Source organism: Procambarus clarkii, chromosome 83 (assembly GCF_040958095.1).
Source record: "Procambarus clarkii isolate CNS0578487 chromosome 83, FALCON_Pclarkii_2.0, whole genome shotgun sequence".
Lineage (NCBI taxonomy): Eukaryota > Metazoa > Arthropoda > Malacostraca > Decapoda > Cambaridae > Procambarus > Procambarus clarkii.
The window spans coordinates 9005042-9024603 of NC_091232.1; the positions used below are offsets into that span (position 1 = coordinate 9005042).

Below are 19562 nucleotides of genomic sequence, written 5' to 3' on the forward strand. Positions count from 1 at the left end.
TATCCAAGAGTGGCGCTGATTCGACGTCGAATATCAAAGTTATCAACGCTCTTGACGTTGAAGCGGCGTTGAATTGGAACTGCTCTTTGAATTTTATTCCCACTGAGCAGTATATTTCCTTATATTACCATGCTCTGTTCCTTTGAGATAAGGTTAATAATAAGGTATTGTGTTTTGTAAGGCGTCTATCATACCTTGACATTATGCTACAGCTTTCAATGATCAGCATAGTTTTAGATGCATATCGTATTAATTTTACTAACTTATGAACATAAGACTTGATCAATCTGGAGAGTTTGCTGGGTACAGAAGGTTGCTATAGCTCGCCACAAGTGGAGAAAACAATCTAAGAAATGGATTTGCGAGATTGCATCTTATTGCAGAAGCTTCCTCCAGAATGGGATAATTTTGCAAGTGTCTTTGTTTAATATTATCATTTCATACACAGGAATATGCATATATATATGTATATATATATATATATATATATATATATATTATATATATATATATATATATATATATATATATAACCTGGGGACCATTCAGGCTTGTTCGCATTTCTGTTCCTCACGTGTGCCCCAAAGAATGAGGTGATTTGATAAAATACCATGCCAAAGATTACCATCAGAATGCCGGCGGGATGATGAGGAATTAGCCTCGGCTACCATCATCTTTAGTGGTAGTGGTCGAGTGGTTAAGGGGTCCTGTACACCAGTTGCGGAGTGCTCCTGGCAGTATGGGTTCGAGTCACTTCTGGGGTGTGAGTTTTCAGTTGCATATATGCCTGGGGACCATTCAGACTTGTTCGCATATATATCAAAACATGTATGAGTTTGTTTGGACATATGCAGTTTATACGGGTGTTTACATACAATTCGTTCCTCTATAGGTCGATATATAGATATTTGCACACAGTTGCTGAGAAAATGGGAAATGAATACGTGCGTCACAGTGGCAGTGTTGAGTGTATGGAGTACGGAGACTAGGCGAGGATATATATACCTTGCACGTAAACTTTGAAATTCTGCAACAATATTTGTATTATTGTTGTTAATTAGTGGTTGCTGCTGTGACTACCAAATATTATTACTGTGTGATTCTTTGCACTTATTCAAGATGTAAATAAATAGATTAATTTATTGGTACCATTATTATTATTATTATTATTATTATTATTATTATTATTATTATTATTATTATTATTATTATTATTATTATTATTATTATTATTATTATTGTAGTTGCAAGTTTCTGCTGTTATCTTATATTAACAGCCAATGATTTTTTAATAAAGGAAAACTAGATGATGCAAAGTCTTCCTAAAATTTGCCCTTCATAAAACTATTACCTTATGTATCTACTGTGTATGTGGTAAGCTTTGTATGTAAATTAGGCCTGACTGAGAGTGAAGTGTCATTGGATATTGACCAATGTGTGGCATACCATGTTTAGAATGGCATACCATGTTTAGAATGGCATACGATATTTAGAATGCCATACCATGTTTAGAATGGCATACGATATTTAGAATGCCATACCATGTTTAGAATGGCATACGATATTTAGAATGGCATACCATGTTTAGAATGGCATACCATGTTTAGAATGGCATACCATGTTTAGAATGGCATACCATGTTTAGAATGGCATACCATGTTTAGAATGGCATACCATGTTTAGAATGGCCTACCATGTTTAGAATGGCATACCATGTTTAGAATGACACTATGTTTAGAATGGCATACCATGTTTAGAATGACACTATGTTTAGAATGGCATACCATGTTTAGAATGGCATACCATGTTTAGAATGGCATACCATGTTTAGAATGGCATACCATGTTTAGAATGGCATACCATGTTTAGAATGACACTATGTTTAGAATGGCATACCATGTTTAGAATGACACTATGTTTAGAATGGCATACCATGTTTAGAATGACACTATGTTTAGAATGGCATACCATGTTTAGAATGGCATACCATGTTTAGAATGGCATACCATGTTTAGAATGGCCTACCATGTTTAGAATGGCATACCATGTTTAGAATGACACTATGTTTAGAATGGCATACCATGTTTAGAATGACACTATGTTTAGAATGGCATACCATGTTTAGAATGGCATACCATGTTTAGAATGGCATACCATGTTTAGAATGGCATACCATGTTTAGAATGGCATACCATGTTTAGAATGGCATACCATGTTTAGAATGGCATACCATGTTTAGAATGCTTAGGCAATCAAAGACTGCCTGACCTTCTCCTCGTCTCCACTTCATGATCAGTGGAAGAGACATCCCACTGGACCGGACATGACCACAAACCATTCATTATAATATTTACTAACTTTAAGTGGAACATTAAGCCACTATATACCTCAAGCCGCTATATTTATACCTCAAGAGCGTACAAATGTCTTTGCTGATTACTTAAAATTGACTCTCTCGACTCCTTTCATCATCACCTAAGAACTCTCCCTCAAACAAGAAAAAATCGAACACGAAGTCCAGCTGCCCATGACCGGCACAGTCAACAATTACACTTTAAGGGAACTGCACTTATCCTTAACCCTCCTGCCCATTGGTAAGGCACCAGGGACCAGATTCACGAAGCAATTACGCAAGTACTTACGAACGTGTACATCTTCCCTCAATCTTTGACGGCTTGGTTTACATTTATTAAACAGTTTACAAGCATGAAAACTACCCAATCAACTGTTGTCATTGTTATAAACAGCTTCCTGGTGCTTCGGAGCTCATTAACTGTTTAATAATTGTAAACAAAGCCGCCAAATATTGAGAAAAGACGTACAGGTTCGTAAGTGCTTGCGTAACTGCTTCGTGAATCTGGCTCCAGGTGTGGATGGAATTCGATATGAAGTCGACCCTTTGCTTTCTTTGTTTCAGCCGTTCTAGTGCTTTATCATTTATCCCATGTGCTTGTAATTTTCATGCCAGACTTTCATGTGATACGGTGTCAAATACTCTAGAGAAGTCCATGTATATTAGCTCTACTTTGTCTGAATTGGTTGCCGTCTCGTTGAACTTGTAAAAAACTTGTAAAAAAAAGTTAAACTCCAAAAAAGTTGAACCTGTAGCTCAACTATAGCAAAAGCGATGGACGTAATACAACCCGCACCACACATCATCCAGTTCCCCCCATAGTGTAGCGAAATGAAGAACATACAACGGAAAAACAGAGAAATAGATATAACGGCCAGACTAGGGCCGCGTCATGCTGAGCTAACAACACACACACACACACACACACACACACACACACACACACACACACACACACACACACACACACACACACCAGTCCTGCCTTCTAAGGTTTCCCAACATTAAAAAACTCCCATACTAAAGTGCCCTTATCCTAACCTACCAGTGGACCCAAGGCAGAAAACGGAACAGTATATGTCACTTTCGCGATCCGTTACCATTTTCTAGTACGACAATTTTTGGCCTTAGGTAAAATATATGTCAAAGCGCGACGCTCTATTAGGAGGACGGGTTGCTCACACAAGTATAGAGAACACAGGACAGATATAAATGAACTTCGCACAGCACCGCTCCTGTGCCAGGTAAGTCCACTGCGGGCTCACCATAGCCTGTGCTACTTGCCCCGCTCCTGTGCCAGGTAAGTTACGGGCTCACCATAGTCTGTGCTGCTTGGAACTTGTTCCAAGTAGCTGAATCTATAACAACAAATGAACTTTGCATTCACTGCCATTTTCCAATTGAACGTCTGCTTTAAGACAAATGGGGACACCTTTGACAAGCCGCCGGCTTCCTACAATGCATTTATGAAAGTACATAGCATTGATGTTTATACATTCTTGTAAAGCCACTAACACGCATAGCGTTTCGGGCAGGTCCTTAATCTAACTGATAACTTTAAGTAGGTAATTTATAGCAAAATTGAGAAAGTTAACAAGTATATTGTAAACAAAATTAGTAGGTACATTTTAGCAAAATTTGAGGATTATCGACAGGTACACTGTAGCATAATTTGAGGATTATCGACAGGTACACTGTAGCATAATTTGAGGATTATTGACAGGTACACTGTAGCATAATTTGAGGATTATCGACAGGTACACTGTAGCATAATTTGAGGATTATCGACAGGTACACTGTAGCATAATTTGAGGATTAGCGACAGGTACACTGTAGCATAATTTGAGGATTATTACTAGGTACATTGTAGTCAAATTTGCGTTCAACATAACAACCGTGATATAAGGTGATGACAGTGATTACAACGGTGAAATTATATATATATATATTTTTGAGATATATACAAGAGTTGTTACATTCTTGTACAGCCACTAGTACGCGTAGCGTTTCGGGCAGGTCCCTGGAATACGATCCCCGCCGCGAATAATCGTTTTTACAACCAAGTACACATTTTACTGTTGCGTTAAACAGTAGCTACAGTTAAGGACTTGCGCCCAGTAAATCCTCCTCTGCCAGGATACGAACCCATGACAAAGCGCTCGCGGAACGCCAGGCGAGTATCTTACCATTACACCTCGGAGACTGGTATGGCTTAGGCACTTTTTTTGGGGTAGCACATGGTACAGTGCGAGTGTGAAGCACTAGGTAGAAAACTATGAGGAGTGAAATTAGGTACCTTTTGGTGTTACTTTTGAATAAGGGGAAGGTTGGACAGCTTTTTAATTCGTTAGGGAGTGAGTTCCGTAGACTAGGTCCCTTCATTTGCATAGAGTGTTTACACAGATTTAGTTTCACTTGGGATATCAAAGAGATATTTATTTCTGGTGTGGTGATTATGGGTTCCATTACATCTGTCCAAGAAGAGTTTCAGATCAGGGTTTGCATCTAGGAACAAGGTTTTGTACGTGTAAATGGTACGAGAGAGTGTTCACTGTCTATCTGAAGCTGAATTGCATTGGTTGATTTGCTTCCAAATAATACGTAGTAAGTTTTTTCTGTTTAGTGCGAGGTTATTGGTTGACATCCATGAGTGGACTTTTCTTCATTCTTTATTTACAACATTATTTAGTGCGTGTGGGTTGGTGTCTGAGTAGAGGACGGTAGTATCGTCAGTGTGTCAGCACTGTGGAGAAATGCCTGACAGACCACTGGAACATTATCTAACACAGTGCACAGTTACAAACCCATTAAGATTTCAACTTAGATTCAACAGAGCAGAAGAAGTTGTTAAACACATATGGCAAAATCTTACTGACGCGACCATACGAGTCATAAATACTCATAGTCCGCCCAAGTAAAACAGAAACAAGCAACACTTAGTGGGCCAGCCAGAGGCTTAGGGCCCGCGCAGGAATATCCCTGCAAAAAAAAGGTAGTATCGTCAGAAAATAGTATAGGTTTAAGAATGTTATAGAGACATTAGGCAGATCATTGATGTATATAAGAAATAGGAGAGGTCCTATGATGCTGCTCGGCGGCACTCCTACGGTTAATGGTAGAGGGGGGTGAAGTTATATCACTGATGGCTACATATTGGTGTCTGTCACTAAGATAAGATCTAAAATAGTTCAGGGCAAGGCCTCGGATTCCATAATGGTGAAGTTTAAGGAAGAGGTAGTTATGGTTAACAGTATCAAATGCCTTTCTCAGGTCAATAAAGAGTTCAATTGGGAACTCATTTTTGTCAAGAGCTGTGTAAATGATATCAAGCAGACTAATGATTGCATCATTGGTACTCTTTTTGGGAGCGGAAGCCAAACTGACACGGACTTAGTATGTTAAATTTTACGAGGTAGGAGTAGAATTGTTTGCAGGCGATGAGTCACAATAACGTGGGTAAAGTATGTTGACCAGACCACACACTAGAAGTTGAAGGGACGACGACGTTTCGGTCCGTCCTAGACCGAAACGACTTGAGAATGGTCCAGGACGGACCAAAACGTCGTCGTCCCTTCACCTTCTAGTGTGTGGTCTGGTCAACGTAGAGCTGTTTATAAATAATTTTTTCAAATATTTTTGGTAATATTGGTTGATTTGATATTGGTCTGTAATTGTTTATGTCTGTTGTTGTTGTTGTTTAGATTCAGCTACTGGGAACAAAAAGTTCCAAGTAGCACGGGCTATGGTGAGCCCGTGTTATGTCTGCCTGTTTTATAGATTCAGCTACTCGGAATAAGTTCCACGTAGCACGGGCTATGATGAGCCCGTAACTTACCTGGAACAGGAGCGGTGCAAGTAGCACAGGCTATGGTGAGCCTGTAGTCTATGTCTGCCGTATCGCCTTCTGTATGAGCTGGTGTTACTCGTGGATTTTAAGGATATCAGGGAATGTCACTAGAGATTTATTTATTTATTTATTTATTTATTTATTATTTATATATTTATTTATATATTTATTATTTATTTATTTATTTATTTATATACAAGAAGGTACATAGGGGGTCTAAGAGAGAACATAGAAATGAAGTTGATTTTACATTCTTGTAAAGTCACTAACACGCATAGCGTTTCGGGCAAAAATGTTGAATAGTAGCTGCTTACCACTCTCACAGTGTCTTTTAACATTGAACACATATTAATACAAGAAGGAGACCTCTCACTACATATAAAATATCAAGTAGTCAAAGCATTTCCTAAATATCTCTAATCAATCCCCCTAAAATTCAGCCTCTAGTGACCTAGACCTAGATTCAGGAAGCTCTGTGTATTTCTTCGTAAGTGGGTTTGCTACGAAGGTTCCTAAGTGCGCCCTAAGAAGATGCTTAGGTGCGATACAATAAGGTATACTTAGGAAGAAAATTGTTGGTTCACCTGCGTGCCGATAGAGGTCACTACTGTGTTTCGTTTGGCCAATCAGAGAGCAGCAACATTCTTCATATTAAAGATTTAGCGCTGGCTTATCGGAGCTCTACTGCCTCCTATTTACGTCGAATTTTCTTATAAAATTAGTATATTTCGAAGTAAAACAATGTTTTTACAACTTCTACAGCCAGCACCGACATTGTAGTAAACAAATATGTTACATTTGTTGTTTACCTACGTAATTCTAAGAGATACTGTGTAGCTGTCCTTGTTGCTCGGAAGATGCGCTGACAATTATTGTATATATTTACTGAATTTACCCAAGGGCCACTAACTATCTAGTGACCTCGAAGAGGACAGAAAGCCGGCGGCTTGTTAAAGGGCCCGCCAATTGTCTTAATGATATTTTTTAGCTGGAATTTGGCATTTACGGCTTCAGCGGGTAGGCGGTTCCATGGGTTTATAGTCCTCTTGGTGGAAAAAAAACATCTGTTTTCAGTCCTACTTGAGAGAACATACTCTCCAACACTATATCTGTGATTGTCCTGTTATCAGTGACTTCATACCAAATGGTATGAGGTATTTTGAGCTCTGTAATTACTTCATACACTCATGAATATTGGAAGATATTCTTGTGCTGCACCCAGATTTTGCCAGTGGAGGCTAATAGATCAGCATTAAGTATTTTGTTCTCTCCTAATTCCATGTATGACTGGCCATCCTGTGAGGTGAGGATGTTGGGTGAGCTTGTAGCTGGTTTTTGATCTACACTGTGTGGTCCTTTATACAGAATAGGGAAGCAGCACATTGCTGTGTATACCTAAACATGTTTAAAAATACATTGTTTGAGAGGAGTTTTGTAGAAACTGGTAAGTAATTATAATATAATGTTTCCATGATTCAGTGCTTACCTCTTGTGAAAATTGCTTAGAGTTGTTTAGTTAGAGTTGATTTGTTTTTTGTATTGAGGCTGGTATTTTCTAAATTGATTCCATGTACATTATGTCTAACCATCCTGTGAGATGGGAGTATTAGATAAATTTATAGCTAGTTTTTTATCTACACTAATATTCCATATAGACTAGGGTAGCAGCGCATTGCTGTGTATACCTAATCTTCTTAATAAAAAAAATCAGTAATAAAGATTTTAAATTATAGTTTGTATTACAAATACAGTACTATATTATCCTTATTAAATCATGTTGACCATGGATCATTAAGATCTCATGTTGATATGTAATACAAGTCATATTTCTTTTGAACTGCTAATCATTCATTAAATTGTGCATTGTCAATTTTTCACTTCCTTGGATATACTGTACAGTACAAAAAAATAGGATAAAAATAAACCAGTAATATTTCTTTCATTATATTTTTCATTTAAATAACTGCATCAATATTTTTACAGCTGACAGGATTTGTTTTCCCATACAGGTGCATTATTTGTTAAAAAAAAATTGGTTTATTGTTACACACAATGGTGCTACATAGCCTTCCCAGCTTGGTGCCTTCTTTTAATACTTACTGATTAAAAAATAAATAATAAATACATTTTATTCAGGAAAAGTACATACAGTTGATTTACAAACATAATGATGGATTTATAGGCAGAGCTAGTACATACAATACCTAAAGCCACTAATACTCATAGCATTTCGGGCAAGGTGTGGGGGGAAAAAAAACACAGACAAACTTAATAGTAATCGGGATTAGGTATAAATTGTGTTGAAAGAAGGAATAAAAAATACAAAAAGGGGGTTAACATAGCATAAATCAGCAATTGCACATGTTGGTGAACAGCGTTGTTTAAAAAATAGCAAGACATGGGTTGACATTTAGGAGGTAAGTTAGGTTACATGGAGTCAATTTGGCAGTACTTGGTTTAACTCTTAAACTGGTTGAGCGAGGTACAGCCTTTGACATGATTCGGGAGGTCATTTCACATTCTGGGTCCCTTGATTTGTAGAGCACTTCTAGTTTGGTTACACACAGCCAAATTGAGTAACAGGAAGAGGTCTTGGACACAAATTTGTTCCATGCTAAATGTAGAGGAATCAGCTGAGTATTCCTCAAATAAAATAAGTTGCCTCAGCTTATAAGGTAAATAAAATAAGCATTTCTCAAATAAGTAGCTGCCTCACCTCACTGCCTTACTGCTACATAGCCTTCCCGGCATGGTGCCTTCTTTTGATAATTACTTGTTCCACACCCAAATTGTATAACAGGAAGAGGTCTTGGATCCCTACTTCCCTCTCTCTTTTTTAATAATCTATAGTCATAATTATAGCTTTAAGTATTCAATGAATAAAGTTTTTGACATTTTTACCCTTTTCCTTACCTAACATCATTTGTGCAGCATATTTTTATTTTATGTCTCACCCAGATTTAATTTCAAAATAAAACCAAACTAAATAAATTAGAAATGGGTATGTATAGCTAAGGTACACCCTTACTACTAGTGAACAGGCGCATTTGGTGATAGTAAATGATCCCATCAGGCAGGGCTCATCACCTTCTTCTCATATTTCATGTTCACCAGTGTTTATTTACTTAATAACTACTGGTATAATATCTTGCTATTATAAAACTAATTCTACTATCATCAAACACATATTTACTTCAAGTTTCAAGCAGAGAATGCATATATAACTAACACGAAGGATTCCTCTTCACTAGATTCACCAGCTATAATATTTTGGTCATGTTCCAATATCATAAATCGATCCCAGTGTTATGTAGTAGAGAAAAAATTACTTATATCCAGTTTACGTAAAGCTACGAGTGGTCGAAACCACACTTAAAATCCAGGAATGAACTTACGAAGGTTTTTTCACTTAGGGTAGTTAATTGAATACGGACTTAGCCGCCACGAAGGCGCTAAGACGGAAAACGCTCTTAGCCAAGAGGAAAAACCTTCGTAAGTACCTTCCTGAATCCGGCCCCAGGTCGTGTAACTTTTTGTACATCCTAGTCCATGGGTTAAGGTGCACATCTGTGGTTATCCACAACATTGGTTCGATCGTGCTGTCCTGCTCTAAAGATTATATCATTGATTTATCACATTGTGTACAATATCTTTATACATTTAATATTTTTTATGTTTCGACATACAATACCTGTGGTGTAAATACTTTCTAATGAAAGGATTCTAAATGGGAAATTGTAAACAACGCCACACCTTAGGGATGGCATGTGACTGAAAAGCTTTATTGTACAGATTTTAATGGACAACAAGATCCACAGCATTCACCCTTTATTTGTGCACATGATAGGACATACATTTGTGCATAATTTGATGCAGAAATCCCATGGAAAAGCACTGTTTGAATTTTTTAGTAATATTAATTTAAAATTATCAGTCTTGGAGGAATTCTGCATTATCTAGATGCCAAATTCATTGTACAGGTCACTGGCTAGATTAAAATGCCTATCTTGGACCAGGTTCCCATGTAGTACAAAATCCACTGAATTTATATTCAATATAGTATTGTATAGTGAATATTCTTTGCTTGAGCCAGTGAGCCCAACCACCTTACTGATACATCTCAGCGTAATACTATAATGGGAAGGAGAGATACTGTATACAGTATAGTAACGGGAGGAACACGCAGTCAACAAGGTAGTACCGATAAAATCCTGATATACCATATAATTCAACATGACAAATGCACTATTGAAAGGAGAAGATAATTATATATTATGGTAAAAGGTTTACTATGAAATACAAAAGTACATATTTAACAATAATACATATGGCCTGCATTAATATATATTTTATACACTAAGTATAGTACTGTATAAACTGTTATACATACTGTACTTACAACCTGTAACTATATTTTAGAAATTCTAAATTCTGATACAGTCAAAATAAGAAATTAAGGAATGATATGTTTCCTTTGTAACCATAAAACAACAACTTTGCATAACTAAGCAAAATGGAAGAGGAGGCAGTCCTAAAAGAGGAATTAACAATTTACTGTAGAATCTGTCTTTATCCCCATGAACGCCCCTCTGATGGAGTAACCACAACTGAAACCTATTCAGGTAGCCCTATCTTAACATGCTCTTCTGATTTGTCCTCTTTCCTTTATGTCTAAGAATTATTGGCCAGCAGTAACTGCTTGGAGTTAATGTAATTTCATGATCAAAAAGATATTATGCAGTTGATGTCACCTCGAAGAAAACTATAAAATCAGTGCTAGTGACTGATAACTTTGCCTGTCATCCGATCAGGTGACAGCCTGGCTCTACTGAATGGACAGTACTGTACTCCAAAAGTCTCCCTTCCCCCATACTGACTGCCTACCATTCCACTCCCAATTCCCTTTCACTCTTCTATTTCTAACGTGGTGATCAAGTCTTCCTTTTATGTCTAATATGGAGGCTATCTACTGTACTAATGTGGTTGTCACTCGAGGATCAACTCGTATGGTACTTCATATTCCAGGATATTTCAAGCTTTGACCTTCATGCTATTGCCTTTTACACTGGCATGAATGACATGATAATGTTATGGGACAATACAAATTTGTCCATTTGTTAAAGAAAAAAAAAGACAAGCTGCTTACAAGAAACTTTTGGATGGGAAGTATAACACAAAAATTATATAGTGCAGGCTACACAAATTAAAAGATTAACAAACCAAGCCATTTTGTAACTCATGCACATCATCAAATGTTGGCACTGTTCCATATTGCACATCATAATACAAACCTGGCACCATTAGCTAGTTTATTAAAACTAAAATTGTCATTCAGCAGTACAATTTTAATACAAGTATGGTGAGGCAATTATACATTTCCATTCAACCAAAAACAATCGATAATATAGAACTGTTTATATATTGGACCATGGAGGTGTCATTGGCTGTGGGTTTTGAAGGTAGGACATCACAACTGCAGAAATGGACAACCTGAAATGTTAATATAATTAGTAAATTATTTGTGACAAGCAAATAAAAGTATATTTGTTTAATTATGATAATTTACTTTGAAAATCAGAACTATTAGCCAGTAACAATGGGTTGGATTAATGTAATTTAAATTACATTCAATAACAAAAGACAATTATGCAAGTGTTGTCACCCTTAGGAAAATCATGAAGTCAATGCTATAGTGACTGACAAGTAAGCTCAGAAAACCACTGACAGGGCTATCCCAAAAATAACAAATCAGAGCAAGAGAGATTGTTGAAACACGGAATACAGAGGACATACTCAGCACACAAACACAATAAAGTACATAAATTATTGGGACCATTTGAAGCTCCCAAAATGTACTCTGGAAAGGAGACAAGAGAGGTATCATGTACTGTATACATGGACTGAACTCCAGGTCCAAAATTTGCACAGTATTATAACATAGTGGAGCGAACAATATGGTAGGAAATGCAGAATAGCGCAAGTGAAGAAAAAATGTGCCACAGAAACAGTCATAGAACACTGTATGAATATCCAGGTCCAAAATTTGCACAATATTATAACAGATGCTATACCGATGATGATACTTTTCAAAACGCTTGTGCTCTCTAGAGTGGAGTACTGCTGCACAATGACAGCCCCTTTCAAAGCTGGAGAAATTGCTGACCTGGAGAGTGTGCAGAGATCCTTTACTGCTAGAATCCACTCAGTAAAACATCTAAACTATTGGGACCGACTAAAGAGCCTAAATCTGTACTCCCTTGAGCGCAGGCGGGAGAGATACATAATAATTTACACGTGGAAAATATTAGAGGGGCTGGTCCCAAACCTGCACACAGAAATAACATCACATGAGACCAGAAGACATGGAAGGATGTGCAGAATACCCCCGTTGAAAAGCGGAGGTGCAACAAGTACTCCGAGAGAGAACTCTATCAACATCAGAGGCCCGAGACTGTTCAACACGCTTCCGCTACACATAAGGGGCATAACTGGCCGACCCCTCACAGTGTTCAAGAGAGAACTGGATAAGCACCTCCAAAGGATACCTGATCAACCAGGCTGTGACTCATACGTCAGGCTGCGAGCAGCCGCGTCCAACAGCCTGGTTGATCAGTTCAGCAACCAAGAGGCCTGGTCGACGACCGGGCCGCGGGGACGCTAAGCCCCGGAAGCACCTCAAGGTAACCTCAAGGTAAGGTAAGGTAGTGGAGCGAACAATATGGTAGGAAATGCAGAATAGCGCAAGTGAAGAATAAAGGTGCCACAGGAACAATCATAGAACACTGTATGAATATCAAAGGACCATGGCTCCTTAATATCCTCACAGCAAATAAAATAAGTATGGCTGGAACAAAAGTATTTCTTCAAGAAAAAAATTAGAGTTTCCTGCAAGAAGTGCTGGACTAACTAGATTGTAAGTGGGAATATGGCCCTGCAGGCCACTCCAAGCAACAGTCTACTGGACCAAGATCTTGCATGTCATGCCTGGCCCAGGCCAGGCTTGGAGAAAAATCCCAGAACCCCCTTATCCAGGTACAAATCCAGATCCAGGTAATGAAATGCCCTTTTCAGGCATGTAGTCAATCGCTCACCTCCCAGTCCTGTTCTCTTCCTTATAGAATATTTGGGGGTTCCATTTGGCTCAACGAGCGGGGATGGCAGGCTAGCTGGGACTTTAGGTGACCTGACCCACCATATGATGGTGGTCAGGCACATCATGGTTCAACCTGTCCTCTTGAAAATAACGTCGCTTTTCGTTCGAATGCATGCTATATCCAAAAATGAACGTAATTTGAAATGAAATTGGCTCACGAAAGTGACATACTGTCGCGTTTTCTCTAAGTCCTCTGGTTTACTTGGAAAGGTTAGGAGAGGAAACTTTCATTTAACGTTTTTCATAGCTTTTGAAACTTGAGGACAATTTCCTGCCCTCCTAACCTACGAGAGGACCCTTAACTTACTGTTTTGAAACAAAATCCAAAATTTATTTTAATTTTTTTATTTTTAAATTACGTCCATTTTCAGCCATATGGGCAAACGACCAAATTCAGATGTAATTTGTAAGAGGACAGGTTGCACAGTTAGGGTATTTACCCCGTCGCAATGTTTATTTGCCTTAGTACACCAGGTTTTGGCCTTGTGTAAAGTAAAGTATATGTTAAAATGTGACATGCTATGAGGACAGGTTGTACCTTTATGGGTTTAGTAATATACAAATTTCAGAAGAAAACAAGATAAACCTTACATGAAGCTGCTGAGCATTTGTTTCGTATCGTCATTGACTCTCGAGTTGGCAAAGCTGATGCAGGAGCAGTATAGCGCAACCCAAGCACACCACTTCAACTGCAAGTAAGAAATAATGAGTTCACTATAGAGTATCATTTATAACAACAATGTCTAAAATTTCTATAATCATAGTTTTAATAATACAGTATTTGGAGGATTAAAATTCATAAAGTGAGTAGAAATCACATTCCTCAATATAAGTATTATAAGATTAAAACCCTAAATAAGAAAATGATCCAAGATAAAGTCTGATATTATTTACTTAAAACATGTACTGTACTATATATGTGAAAATTAAGCATTGAATACTGTATAATTAAACATCTTTTTCTGGTAGGCCCTTGATTTACCCATCTTCCACCAGATGACAGCCCTGAGGTTACCTGAGGTTTCAATCAACTTGCCTAAAAGGTCAACACTTCAAAAACGAAGGGTGAACAGGAGCACTGTCCAGAGCGAACGATGCACTAGAACCCCTACCCCAGCCAGGAACCAGGAGATATGGATCTACACATGGCCCAAAGCTGGATCCGAAGAACTCAACTGAAGCAGACTGAGGCTAAAATACTGCACTGCCAGCTATCAAAGATTGATCTACCTTCCCTTCCCGCCCAACCACTTGGGCTAGACAGTAGAGCGAAGGCCCATTTTTTTGCAAGCCGGTTTTCAATCCCCGACTGTCCAAGTGGTTGGGCACAATTTCGTCCCCATGTCCCATCAAAAATCCTTATATTGATCCCTTCCAAATGCTATATAGTTATAATAATTTAGTGATTTCTCCTAATAATTCCCTTCCCTTCCCTTTCCCTCCAGAAAGTAGAAAGGGTGTAAAAAGAGAGGCAAACCGCAAGGAATACAACTAAGAAGATTCCTGATGATCTAGAACTGCACGCTGGAAAGCACGACAGGCCGCATATAGTGTAAATATGCAACCACATCCCACAGCAGCAGCTCAAACAACTAGAGCAATGCTATCAAGGCAATCTTTGAAGACAACACAAATGGTGAAACCAGCTGGGAAGAACCCTGCTCTAAACATAATTACACCTGATCAACCAGGCTGAGACTCATACGTCAGGCTGCGAGCAGCCGCATCCAACAGCCTGGTTGATCAGTCCGGCAACCAGGAGGCCTGGTCGACGACCGGGCCGCGGGGACGCTAAGCCCCGGAAGCACCTCAAGGTAACACTGAGAAGAGCTCCAGAGTTGCACAAAAATGGAGACCCTATGCCAAATGGATCTAAAATTTGTGGTCCAACATGATCTATTACAGTATGTACTTATCATTTTGACAATGGCATATGATAGAGCAATCATTGGCAAACAATTCCATTTAAAAATCATAATTACAGTATATGACAATTATTGGTGGTCCCAACATAACATAATGACCAGGATTTACACAAACTCAACCATTCTTGACATAAATCCCAGTAAATTGAGGGTACCGGTAGTATAGTCGAGTTCGTTCTTGACTCGCAATCTAGAATTCTGGGTTCAAATCCCAGGCAAGATAGAAATGGCGGGTGTGTATCCTATCACCTAATGTACCTGTTCACCTAGCAGGAAATAGGTACCCAAAAGTCAGTCAGCTTATTGTGGGGTTGCATACTGGGGAGGGTCAGTAATTAGACCCTAGGGATAGGGGGGAAAGGGGGGGGGAACCTGGATACAAACCTAACATGTACTGTATGTATAAGCTGGCTGCCAGTCCTCCAACACAATGAATTATTATTATTAATAAATTATTCGCAAAAAATTCTTTTATGATGCGTCTTGATTATGGCATATGATACTGATCACGGATAATTTGGTATTAAAATTATATATGTACACACACACAACTTTATTGAAACCAAACATTCAAAAGGAGAGAACTTTTTCACCAAGCTTGAGAGAGGAAATGAGGAAGGGATAGTCTCACACCCTCCCTCCCTCTTCCCCCATGCCCAGCATTCAGCCGACTGCTGTTGCTTTGTCACACTTTTGGCTCACTTCACGCTCATGCCATAAATTTGTCAGTAAAGTGAAAATGTATTTTGACTTAATTACAATCTTCGGCACAATAATTACCGAATAATGGACATCCATGTTAGTCACAAGGGTTGAGTTGACGGTTCTCCAACCTCCTATCAATTAAAAAACTAGAAAGATCAGACCTATGTGACAGGTATTGAAGTATTATTAGTGTGACTCCAACTGTACACACAGAAGATGATGCAAGGCACCAACATGGCACACGAGTCAGAATCAGACATAACACACACTAAAATACCCAGCAACAGGCCTGGCCACGTGGACCGAGTCCCAAGCAGTACTGATGTAATGGCAACTCAAAAGGAGAAGCCCTGACTAGGACAACACCCAGAATCTTGAAAAATATTACTGGTGGGAATGGGTAATACAAACTAGCTACAAGGCAGAGAGTTGAGAAACTAAATCAGAATGAATGAACAGCTAAGGGCACACAAGATGGGTGCCTTAAACTGACAAGTGAAGCATGAATATAAACAATACAAAAAGCATGGCTCCCACAGAAAATGTTCCCATGAATGCCAACATCACTTACATACAATATACAGTAGTTCATAAAATATGAGTTGAAAACAAAAAAAACTGAGCAAGCTAGTGCCAGGATGAATAGGGATGATAGTGGTAGACAATAGGGATGATACCGTGGGCTTCAGAACAGACCCTATAATGCCAGAAACCCAAAACTTACTCTCATCATTAGACCACACATGCTGAAGATCATGCCTAGTACATTCATGTAGTCAGTAGTTGGATCTTCACCAGGGGCCCCTGAGTCCCTTGTGCTGATGGTTTGTACCTGTCAATGGTCAAATTACATTATATTGCAGTTGGTATGTATAAAAATGTAATATTAATGTATTATTATTATTACTGTATCAGTAAGGTGTTATTGATCAAATAAGTAACATTAAAGCATGAGTGAGAAGGCAAATAAAATGAATTCAATAAACACAGGTTTTATAATTCTCTTTGCAAGAAGTGATTAGTTATGGAAAATCAGGAGGGAAGATGAGAGAACATATTACAAATACAAACAACAATGAAGTTCAATAATTACTGTACACAAACCCTCACAAAAGTAACATTATTTGAAAAAAAAAATACAGCACTGAATGTAATGAAACACCATTTTCTGGGTGAGCCCAGAGGCTCCCTGGAGCCTACAAGGCTCTCCACAGAAAAGATTTTGAAAAGTTTTTTACTTGTATCGTACTTAAGTATGATTTCCCATTGGGACAAAGCCAGTTAGGTTTATCAAGGTCCCCTCTAGGCCAACTACTAGTCTTTCCCAAGATGCAACCAACAATAGTTGCCCAACTCCTAGGTACTTATTTACCGCTAGGTGAACACAGGCATCGGGCAAAAGCAAACGTGCCAAACGTCCCTGTCCTGCGGCAGAAATCAATCCTGAACGTTTCAATTGCGAGCTGACTGTGTTGACCACTACACTACAGTATTTTGAGGTTATCTTGAGACGATTTCGGGGCTTAGCGTCCCCGTGGCCCAATCCTCGACCAGGCCTCCTTTTTGTTACACCCCCCCAGGAAGCAGCCAGTAGCAGCTGTCTAACTCTCAGGTACTTATTTACTGCTAGGTAACAGGGGCATCAGGGTGAAAGAAACTCTGCCCATTTGTTTCCACCTCCACTGGGGATCAAACCCGGAACCTTCGGAATACAAATCCGGAGCGCTGTCCACTCAGCCGTTAGGCCCCCCCCCCTGACACTACAATATTATTCACTACAATGGGTTATTTGTACAAATGAATCGCCATTATCTGTACATTCTTGTAAAGCCACTAACATGCATAGCATTTTAGGCAAATCTTAAAGCTAACGCAAAATTTGCAGTGAATTTTAAATTATTGTACAAGGGAAACAGTTAATCTTAAGAGAACAAATCTACAAGGGGCCGTGACGAGGATTCGAACTTGCGTCCAAGAGCATCCCAGACGCTGCCTTAATCGACTGAGCTACGACATGGTATAAGAATTGCAACCAGAAATTCTTCTGAATTTACTTGGATCCTGCAGCCTCTCCGAGAGACAAACCAGGATTTTACACAACTCCCCCCATGCACTCGAGCTATGTCAATAGGCCGTTCTACCTCTTCGCCCTTACTTCATTATACACAGAAATCACAATAGCGTGACATCTAAGCTAAGCTAATTGTTAAGCGAGAGGTAAGGTAGTAATAAGGGTGATGAGAAATTATGTTGATAGAGTACATTTGTAGATAGTACAGCACTAGATGAGTAAATAGCACAATGTGGGATACTAAAGTGAAGACATTGGGTTAGGAAATTCCACACATTTGGTCTCTCTATATAGAGACCTGCATAGAGAATCTTAGAGATATTTCAGCAGTGATGTTCATGCAGAACATCACAAACATTCTTATTTCATACAATTCGGAAGTTTAAAATCTGAGTTAGTATTAAGGAACAGAGCTTTGCAAGTGTTTATAATGTGAAGAGAATGAAGAGTACGGATTAAATGTTTAGTATGTCCAGGGGTTTGAGCAAAGAGGCTGTATGTTGTCTGAAAACAGAATTTATTATAGTTGAGGGTATCACAGTGTAATCAACTCTCATACCAGGAACAGTTGAGGGCCACAGCACTAACAACACTTCAAACCAGACATGACTTAGCAGACCTCATTGAAATTTTAAAATACTGAACAATTTGGAGGATGTTGATCCAGATAATGTCTTATAAAAGCTCAACAAACCACAACATAGGACTGAAAACAAGAGATGCCTTTTACCCCCATACGGTTATAAACCCATGGAACTGCCTACCTGCCAAACATAATTGCCCAAACTCTTACATTTTAAAATCCAACTGGAAAAAAATAATCAAGGCAAATGAGGGGACTTTGGACAAGCTTTTCTGTTCTCGTCGAGGCCACTAATACGTTAGTGGCCCTCAGGTAAAGTCAGGTAAAAATCGGTTGCCTTCCCCCTTGACTCCCAATTGGGGATCCTGGGTTCAATTCCCAGTCAGGACAGATATGGCTGGGCACATTTCCTTTCACCTAATTCTTCTGTTCACCTAGCAGTAAACAGGTACTCGGAAATTAAACAACTGTTGTGGATAGGATGATATAAATACTGTACTTTGTAAAGAAAACCAGATACAGTACTGTAATAACAAAATATATTTAAATTAAGATTATAGTGCATTTTAAAATCTGGTTATGTGGTCGCTGATGGAGAGTTTCCATAAATACGTAACTAACATGAAACTGGCCGCTAACAGTTTCATGTCAATGGCTGCTTCGGCCAGCTGCATTTAGTTCAATAAACATTTCTGTATATTACCTGTTGATGGTTTTAACAGTTCTTCACACACAGCCTGGCCTTTATACGGGTCATGAAAGGTCTACCAGAACCTAGTGAGTTACTTGAAACACCTAACATTTTTATGCAAACTTTGTACAAAATTATTAATTACTACTATACACTGATAACACACAACTGTTGTTTTCCAATAGTTGTGTTAGTCCTACATTGCTTTTTTATCACTAGTAAAACGGTCTGTAA

The 19562-nt window shown here is 38.6% G+C and overlaps 1 protein-coding gene and 1 long non-coding RNA gene across 5 annotated transcripts in view; one reads left to right on the forward strand and one right to left on the reverse strand.

Annotated features, from left to right (window-relative positions):
* The first annotated feature begins 6444 nt into the window (after nt 1-6444).
* Nucleotides 6445-16968, forward strand: LOC123768647 (uncharacterized). 4 transcript variants are annotated; one of them, XR_011225386.1, is made up of 3 exons: nt 6445-6979; nt 13923-14048; nt 14350-16968. It is a non-coding gene; the product is annotated as an uncharacterized lncRNA (long non-coding RNA). The 4 variants fall into 4 exon arrangements; XR_011225385.1 differs by lacking the exon at nt 6445-6979 and adding an exon at nt 6998-7347; XR_011225384.1 differs by lacking the exon at nt 6445-6979 and adding an exon at nt 9823-9841.
* Nucleotides 14012-19562, reverse strand: part of LOC123768643 (tubulin beta-1 chain) — an 88644-nt gene continuing 83093 nt past the window's right edge. The window contains exons 12-13 of the mRNA XM_045759279.2: nt 16708-16815; nt 14012-14042 (exon numbers count right to left, since the gene is read on the reverse strand). The gene's annotated coding sequence lies outside the window, so the exon portion shown is untranslated. The remainder of the gene's footprint in view (nt 14043-16707; nt 16816-19562) is intronic.